The sequence below is a fragment of the Rutidosis leptorrhynchoides genome, chromosome 5 (genome assembly GCF_046630445.1).
Source record: "Rutidosis leptorrhynchoides isolate AG116_Rl617_1_P2 chromosome 5, CSIRO_AGI_Rlap_v1, whole genome shotgun sequence".
Classification (NCBI taxonomy): domain Eukaryota; kingdom Viridiplantae; phylum Streptophyta; class Magnoliopsida; order Asterales; family Asteraceae; genus Rutidosis; species Rutidosis leptorrhynchoides.
In genome coordinates, this window is record NC_092337.1 from 400,086,500 (window position 1) to 400,094,743 (window position 8,244).

The following is an 8,244-nucleotide window of genomic DNA, read 5'->3' on the forward strand; positions in this document are numbered from 1 at the left end:
AATATAATCACGTTGGCCTGACGTCATTATATTATACTAACTCATGCTTCAATTCCCAACACTTCTCCAGAAACCATTCATAATTTAAACTCAAATTTTATAGAAGGATAGAAACTAAAATAGTTTCTTTTCTGATGTAACACAGATAGCACGAGGAGATAGATAATTTCGGACGAAGATATTTATGAAGGTATCTTCAGAAATATCGAAGATGTTTATAACAAAAAATACAATGATATTTTACAATTTAAAATATTTAAGATCAGAAGATGATTAAGAAATTTGTCCGCAAGGATTTAGAATAAGTAGGAGCAAGATATTCGTTTAAAGGTTTTAGCATATACTGAATCATCTAAATTCGTTAAGTATAGGTTTAGTGTCTGTGATTTGTCCACAGTCTCCTTCATAGTTTGCTCAAACCGTTTTTCAGCACGAAATCTCTATTGAGTGTTTCCAACACTCCATTCTTCATCATCAAACTTTTGGCCATTACGACCATCTATAGCTTTGCTGCTTCATCAGCATTCTCAAGGTTAACGAATCTGAATCATTAGTTATCGATCCGAGGGGTTTTTCAGGAATTTGAAGGGTTTGAATGAAAATTGTAATTGTCAAGATATAAACGATGTTTATGATGAAATCAAGTGGCAAATTTGAAGAAATGTTTAACTGTAGAAGATGTAACTTATTAACGATATTTTAAATCAAAATGATATTTCCTACTTTTTTTTTGGTCCAATGTTAGTAGTCCAATAGTTCAATAGTTTAACCAAGACTAGTATATTATAAGGAAATAGTCATAACGGATACATGAACAGTTAGCTAGGATATTGTTAGCGTTGGGTTCTTAACAAAATTTTTACATACATAATTAGATTGTTTCTAATAAATTCTATTTTGTCCAATATTTTTCTCATTATGCCACCTGTTAAAACTTGACTTGGATTCTGATCGGGAAAAATTCGTATATGAAATTGAATTGGAATGAAAATGGTTATTCGTGGATAAACGGATACGTATATCTGTGGTTGTAAGTAGTATAGTAAATGACTGTTGATTCAGATTTGAAGAATGTACAGTGTAACATGTTAATGTGAGATCTAAATATTTCTAGGGTATTACCTACCCGTTAAAATATTCTCATCATTAATAGTTTGTACAAAAGAAATTTTTAATTATAGTCTTTATGAAAATATACTTATATGTATATTTTCTTCAGAGGTAATTATAGATTTAATGAGTTAATAAGATATTAATCTCATCTGATTTATTGTTAGAACGAGAATATATAATCTCTAAAACTTTAGAAATTACATAATTGTTATGTAGAATGAAGATGATGTAGAACGATATGTAGAACGAAGATAAAGTATATAGAATGATACATAGAACGATGATTATGCCCGAGGTATAGAATGAGATGTTGAGGTATGTGATGTTGAAACTTGGGTCGTTGGTGGTACTGGTGCCGGTGATGTTGCTGAAGCTGGTAAGTTTTGCACCATATTTTCCAAATTGATTACTCGGGCGCGAAGCTCGTTGGCTTCTTCTATTTACTCCAGGATGATTGTCGGTTGGAACGAGCGGATGAATAAGGTTTAGAATTTTATATAGCATATAATCGTTGCGAGCTATTCTGGAATTGAGAGTGAAGATGGTGTTTCGGACAGGTTCGCCGGTAAGTGCTTCAGGTTCTTCGCCAAGAGTGCAGGTTGGTGGGTGGAAAGGATTGCCTTCTTCTTATCTCCATTGGTTAAGTCGACTACGAACACATCCTCAATTCATCCAGAATTGATGATGGCTGATTGGTTGATCCATTCCGGTTACACTGCTTTCAGAGTTCGAGTGGAAATCCATATCGGAATTCGAGTAACTTAAACTGGTTGCAGAATTCATCTTGCACCTCAGATAAAGTATTTTCGATGGAAATAGATTATAGAATTTAGTTTGGTATGCATCAATACATAACTTACATATGTATATACAATTACCAAAATCCCATAAGTCACGGAGGAATCTTCGAAAGCTATCAGGCAAAGTTTATAGTAACAGATATGCTAAGATATGAATCCATCTATACACTATCTATGCAATAAATGCAGTAAAACATGTCTAGGCTTAGGAATGATAAGCAGATAATTTTCCACAAGGAATGATAAACAAGAGTTATAATATGCAACTAAGGTCGAAGTCCAGACTTGCTAATGCATTCTAACAACTACTAGGTCGAAGTCCAAACTTATTAATGCATCCTAACAACTACTAGTTAGACACACTAATGCAAGACCTGGTTCACTAAGACCACCGCTCTGATACCACATGTCATACCCCGTCCTAATCCATCTGGACGAAGTCACCAACATCTGGTCCCATTGCGATGATCGACTCCAAATAATGTCTTTAAAATGAGCAAATGCACAGCGAAAGATTTCTTTCATACCTGAGAATAAACATGCTTTCAAGTGTCAACCAAAAGGTTAGTGAGTTCATAGGTTTATCGTAATTAATCATTTCCATAATTTTAATAGACCACAAGATTTCATATTTTCAATAATCATACACTCGCAAGTGTTTAAAAAATCATTCATATGGATTGAACACCTGGTAATCGACATTAACATAATGCATATAGAATATCCCCAAAACAGAAATCCATCTGTATAATATAAACTCGAAGTACTAAAGCATACCATTTTCTAGTATGGGGGGAGTTAGTGCCCGTAGATCTACCTTTAGGATTCGCGTCAATTAGGGTGTATGTTCCCTAATTCTTAGGCTACCAAGCTAAAAGGGGTGATATTCGATTCGATAATCCAACCATAGAATGTAGTTTCGAGTACTTGTGTCTATTTCGTAAAACATTTATAAAAGCAGCGCATGTATTCTCAGTCCCAAAAATATATATTGAAAAAGCATTTAAAAGGGGAGCAAATGAAACTCACCATACTGTATTTTGTAGTAAAAATACATATGATGACATTGAACAATGCAGGGTTGGCCTTGGATTCACAAACCTATATTACTCATATTTATATTAAAACATATAATCGTAATCGAACAAATTTATATATATTATTACTAACGATATATTTTTTATATTAACAAATTATATGTTATTCTATTTATTTAAATAAATAATAATTTTAATATAGTTAAGTGTTATATTATATATCTTTTTATATAAGTAATCTTTTGTTTACATAAATTAGTTATAATAATACTAGAATAAGTATAATGATAAAAATAATAATTTTCTTAATAATAATAATGGTAGTATTAATAATAATTTTTAAAAATAATATACATCTTTAAAGTAATGATACTTTTTAGTAATGATTATATTAACTTTTATTAATAACAGTACTCGTTAATGATAATTATTTTAATAAAAGTGATAATATTAATAATAATACTTCTATCAATATTAATGATACTAATAATTATAAAATGATACTAATACTAATAATATACTTATGTTAATAATAAAAGTTCTAATATTTATAAAATGATAATAATAATAATAATAGTTTTTAATAAAAAGATATTTTAATAATAATGATTATTCATTTAATTATGACTTAATTATAATTATATTCATAACTATATCTCTATATTATCTTAATCATAATCGTGCATATAATTAATCTTTTTGCTTGTAATTACGTTAACTATGATCATAACTATAATCATTTTATCTTAACATTTCGTAACATAAATTATGTCTATTTTTATCTTTATCATAAACATAATAATAATTGTTAGTAATAATAATAATAATGATAATAATAATAATAATAATAATAATAATAATAATAATAATAATAACAATAATAATAATAATAATAATAATAATAATAATAATAATATTAAAAATAATAATAATATTAATATTAATGAAAATACTACCTCAATAGAAGTAGCCTTTTAAAAAAATGCCCAAGTCTGGGATTGAACCCGCGACGTCCCGCTAATCCGATAACATCCTTAATCATTATCATTATATATTATATATGTTATACGATCACCATAACAACTTTATGATCATAAACATCATCATCATAACATCATCGGCATGCCCTCATCATCAACACTATTATATCATCACATATTCATTTCATCATCACCTTCTTTATCATTTTATGTATCATTATCAAGATCACGGTATCATATCATCATATACAGGTTTCGTTATCATATTCATCATCGAAGTTCCTTTTCCATCATCATCTCACCTCATCTATATAATTATCATCATACGATTATACTTATGATTATCATCACCATCTAACTTCCTGGCCCAATAGGAAACGAAATCATGGCCCAACTATATAGCCAAGTACACAACCCAAAAGGAAGAAAGAAACATGGTGGCCCAACAAGAAAACCTATAAGTATTCGATTTCATTTTCTTTCATTTAATAGTTATGTTAGTCTTGTGGGTTCACACAGGAAAAGAGAACCAGAAACGGGAATTTAGTTGTAGCAGTAGCAGTTTTAGAACGAGCAGGAAGGTAGAAGTGTCATCATTCAAGTATCATTATCAGTATCACATAATATCGCCTTTTATCATTTTCGTAATTCGTTCAACATCATATCCTCATCTAATCACTAACACCATTTGCTCAACGTCCAATAAAACTATTCGGCCCAATACTTCAACTAAAAGGAATTTGGCTCGTGATTAAAATGATCCAACAACATCTTCTTAAACCCGATATACACAAGCCCAATAACATATTAATTTGATTTGAATGAGATTAGTGGGGTGGTTACAACAGGACGTGTTTTACTCTTTTAATTATTCCATTATCCTATTTTCGTGAATCATTAATCCTAATTTAATAGGGTACCGGTCCCTTTTTCTTTTAAAAAAATCAAGTGAGTTTTTTTATATTGTAATTGTCGGCCAGAAGAAAAAGAGAGAACACGCGATCAGTTTAAAACAGAAAAGTAACATCATCGTCTTCTTCATATTTAATTTATAAAACAGAAAAAGTAATAACAGCGGTGGTCTGCAGCAGTATGAATGATAATGATGATGATTTTATGTAGGTTTACTTGGGTTGCAGGTGTTTTAATGGTGTTTGATTTGGTTGGAACAAAATTGAACGAGTGGCCGCTAGTTTGTTGTTTGAATAACTGTAGAGGTAATCGTTGTTACAGGTCTGTGATGGTTTCAATGGTTTTGAGGGTTCCTGTCGCAACAGAAGAGAAAATAGAAAGGAAAATTAAGGTTGTGTTTAAGTGGGTTTTTGTGATTCCTGGCGTTACATTCGAAAATAGTTGCAGTAGCATGTACGGTGATGTTCTTGGGTGGATCAAATATAATCTATGGGTTCAGTAATTAACAGATAGAAATTATGGTGAAGGATGATACATTATACGAAGTATGTAATATAAATAAAGAAAAAGAAGAATACGCGAGTTTTGATCAGAGCAATAGTGGTTTGTGATTTTCATGGTGGTTGTCGACTTGGTGGTTAGTGATGGTTCTTGTGGTGGTGGTAGGGAGTGGTGATTTGTGGGTTGCCGTGAAGTTATTAACAAGCAAGTAGAGTGATAGGTTGTCAAGGGTGATGGAGGTTATGGTATTTGTGGTGATGGTATAGGTTGACGGGTTTGGTCAGAAAACCGTAAAACAAAATTAACAAAAATAGTGATCAAAGGGTGATTGATGTAGAAGTTGATCGAGCAAGAAAATAAGATGAGGTGTGGTGGTTTAAGGTTTGATCTTGAATTTATATATATATATATATATATATATATATATATATATATATATATATATATATATATATATATATATGTATATATATATATATATATGTATATGTATGATTGCGTATATGTATATGCTCATGAATATGTAATATGTAAGAATACATATATATGAATTTAGATATTGAATAAAGTAGAACAATGAACTTACATATATCAAATATAGGACAGGGATATGTTCGATCAAATTAATTGTTTCAACTGCAAATGGGATGTGGGTTATTTTATTGAGAAAAGGAAGTAAAAGAAATATGGGATGGTGATCAAGGTTTTAAGTGGAAGAAGAAAGATGTTTACTGAAGAAGGAAGTGTGATTATGGTCATCTATCCCTATATATCAATATATATACTTGTACATAACATGTGAAGTGATAATAATAGAAATCACATGTCGATGAATTAGAATATGATAAAGTAAAATACTGCAATCGCATTACTAACAACTTACAGATGAAAACAAGGGGTTGTTAGTGATGATTTATCAATATGTCTCCCGTACATATATAATATAATAAGGTAAAGTAGATGCAATGATTTCAAAAGATAGTACCATAATTTAAGACTACAGGAAAATTCAATTGTTGGTATGTTACCGACAGTTTTCACGGAGAGTGAAATATCGTGTCCGTTGTTAATCAGTTGCGGATAAGAGTACGCAGAAGAATCCCAAATTTTTATATTAAATCAATATAGTTATTTTGGTCATTAAATGTTTGAAACCTGATCAAAGAGATTCGTCTAATATTTATTTTTAGTTCCAAGTAAACTGTTCGGAGTGTTAAAACTCAACTTAAGATAATTAAATATATTTTTTAAGAACTCTAAAATTTACATAACTAAATTACATACCAATTTTATTTGTAACATCTCACAAGTTCGAATTAAACTAATTTTAATATTTATCGAATGGCAAATGAGTGTTATTGTCGCTTACTAAATAAATTCGAAACTATATATACTTATACAATATACTTTATATATATATATATATATATATATATATATATATATATATATATATATATATATATATATATATATATATATATGTTTTAAATAATAATTATTTTATTTTAATTTATTTTACATAATTAGTTTCTAACAATTACATCATAAATTACATTTCAATATATATATATATATATATATATATATATATATATATATACACATATTTATTTACAAATTAGTGGTTCGTGAATCGTCAGAAATGGTCGAAGTTACATGAATGTATGAAATAGTTCAAAATTTTTAAGACGCAACATAACAGACTTTGCTTATCGTGTCAAAATAATATCAAGATTAAGTTTAAATTTGGTCGAAAATTTCCGGGTCGTCACAGTATCTTTCAATAGTTCCATCTGGTTTACATTTTATCTTAAATACCCATCGACATCCCACTGGTTTCTTTCCTTGAGGCATGGCACATTTTTCCCACGTGTTATTATCATTCAAAGCTTTCATTTCAACCTTCATTGCTTCTTTCCAGTTTTTTGATTTTAGAGCTTGTTCAACGGAGGTTGGAATATTTTCAGAGTAGATTGCAGAGTTAAATTTATGAGCTTCTTTTGACAGATTTCCCCGTGCTATATTCGCCATAGGATATCTGGATCTTTGCACTTCTTTTTCTGGTGAGTATCGTTTAGGTGGGACACCTCTATTGATTCTTTAAGGTAGGACATATCGTTGGGTGGCTTCATCGGAATTTGAGGCATTTTGTTCCTCATGGGTTTGAAGTTCAATGTTCGAGGAGGTTTCAGTAGTCTCATTTGTGGGTTCATGGTCTTGTGTTGGCTCGGGGTTTAGTGTTGGAGTTTGTATAGGTTCGGGGTTTTGTGTTGGCTCGGGCTCTTGTGTTTGAGGTGGTTGATAATGCTAAAAACGAACATATATTTCATAGCATTATCCTCCCAGAAAGACAAGCTTTTAGTTGCAATTGTTTTATTTACAAGTGATATTCGTTTAAATAATAAAAGGTGAAGACAAAAGACAGATTCGATGATTTGAAGACGCAAATGACCAAAAAGCTCAAATGTACAAGATACAATCCAAGTGGTTCAATTTATTGACAAGAAACGTCTAAAAATTACAAGAGTACAAGTCGTGAAACGCAAAGTACAAGATATATAAGCGTACGAAAGGACGTTTGAAAATCTGGAACCGAGACATGAACCAACAATCAACGCACGACGCAACGGACCTAAAATTACAAGTCAACTATGCACAAGAATATAATATAATATAATATATATATAATTATATAAAATTATATATATTATATTATATATTATAATATAACGTCGACAAGCTAAAAAACAAATGAATGTGAGCTGGTTCCAGGCTCCATGCGTTCACATGGGAATAACACTCCCAGGCCATGCGATCGCATGACCCCAAAAGTGAAATGTCCCGTTCTTATTGATTAAAAACGTTCCATATTAATTGATTTCGTTGCGAGGTTTTGAC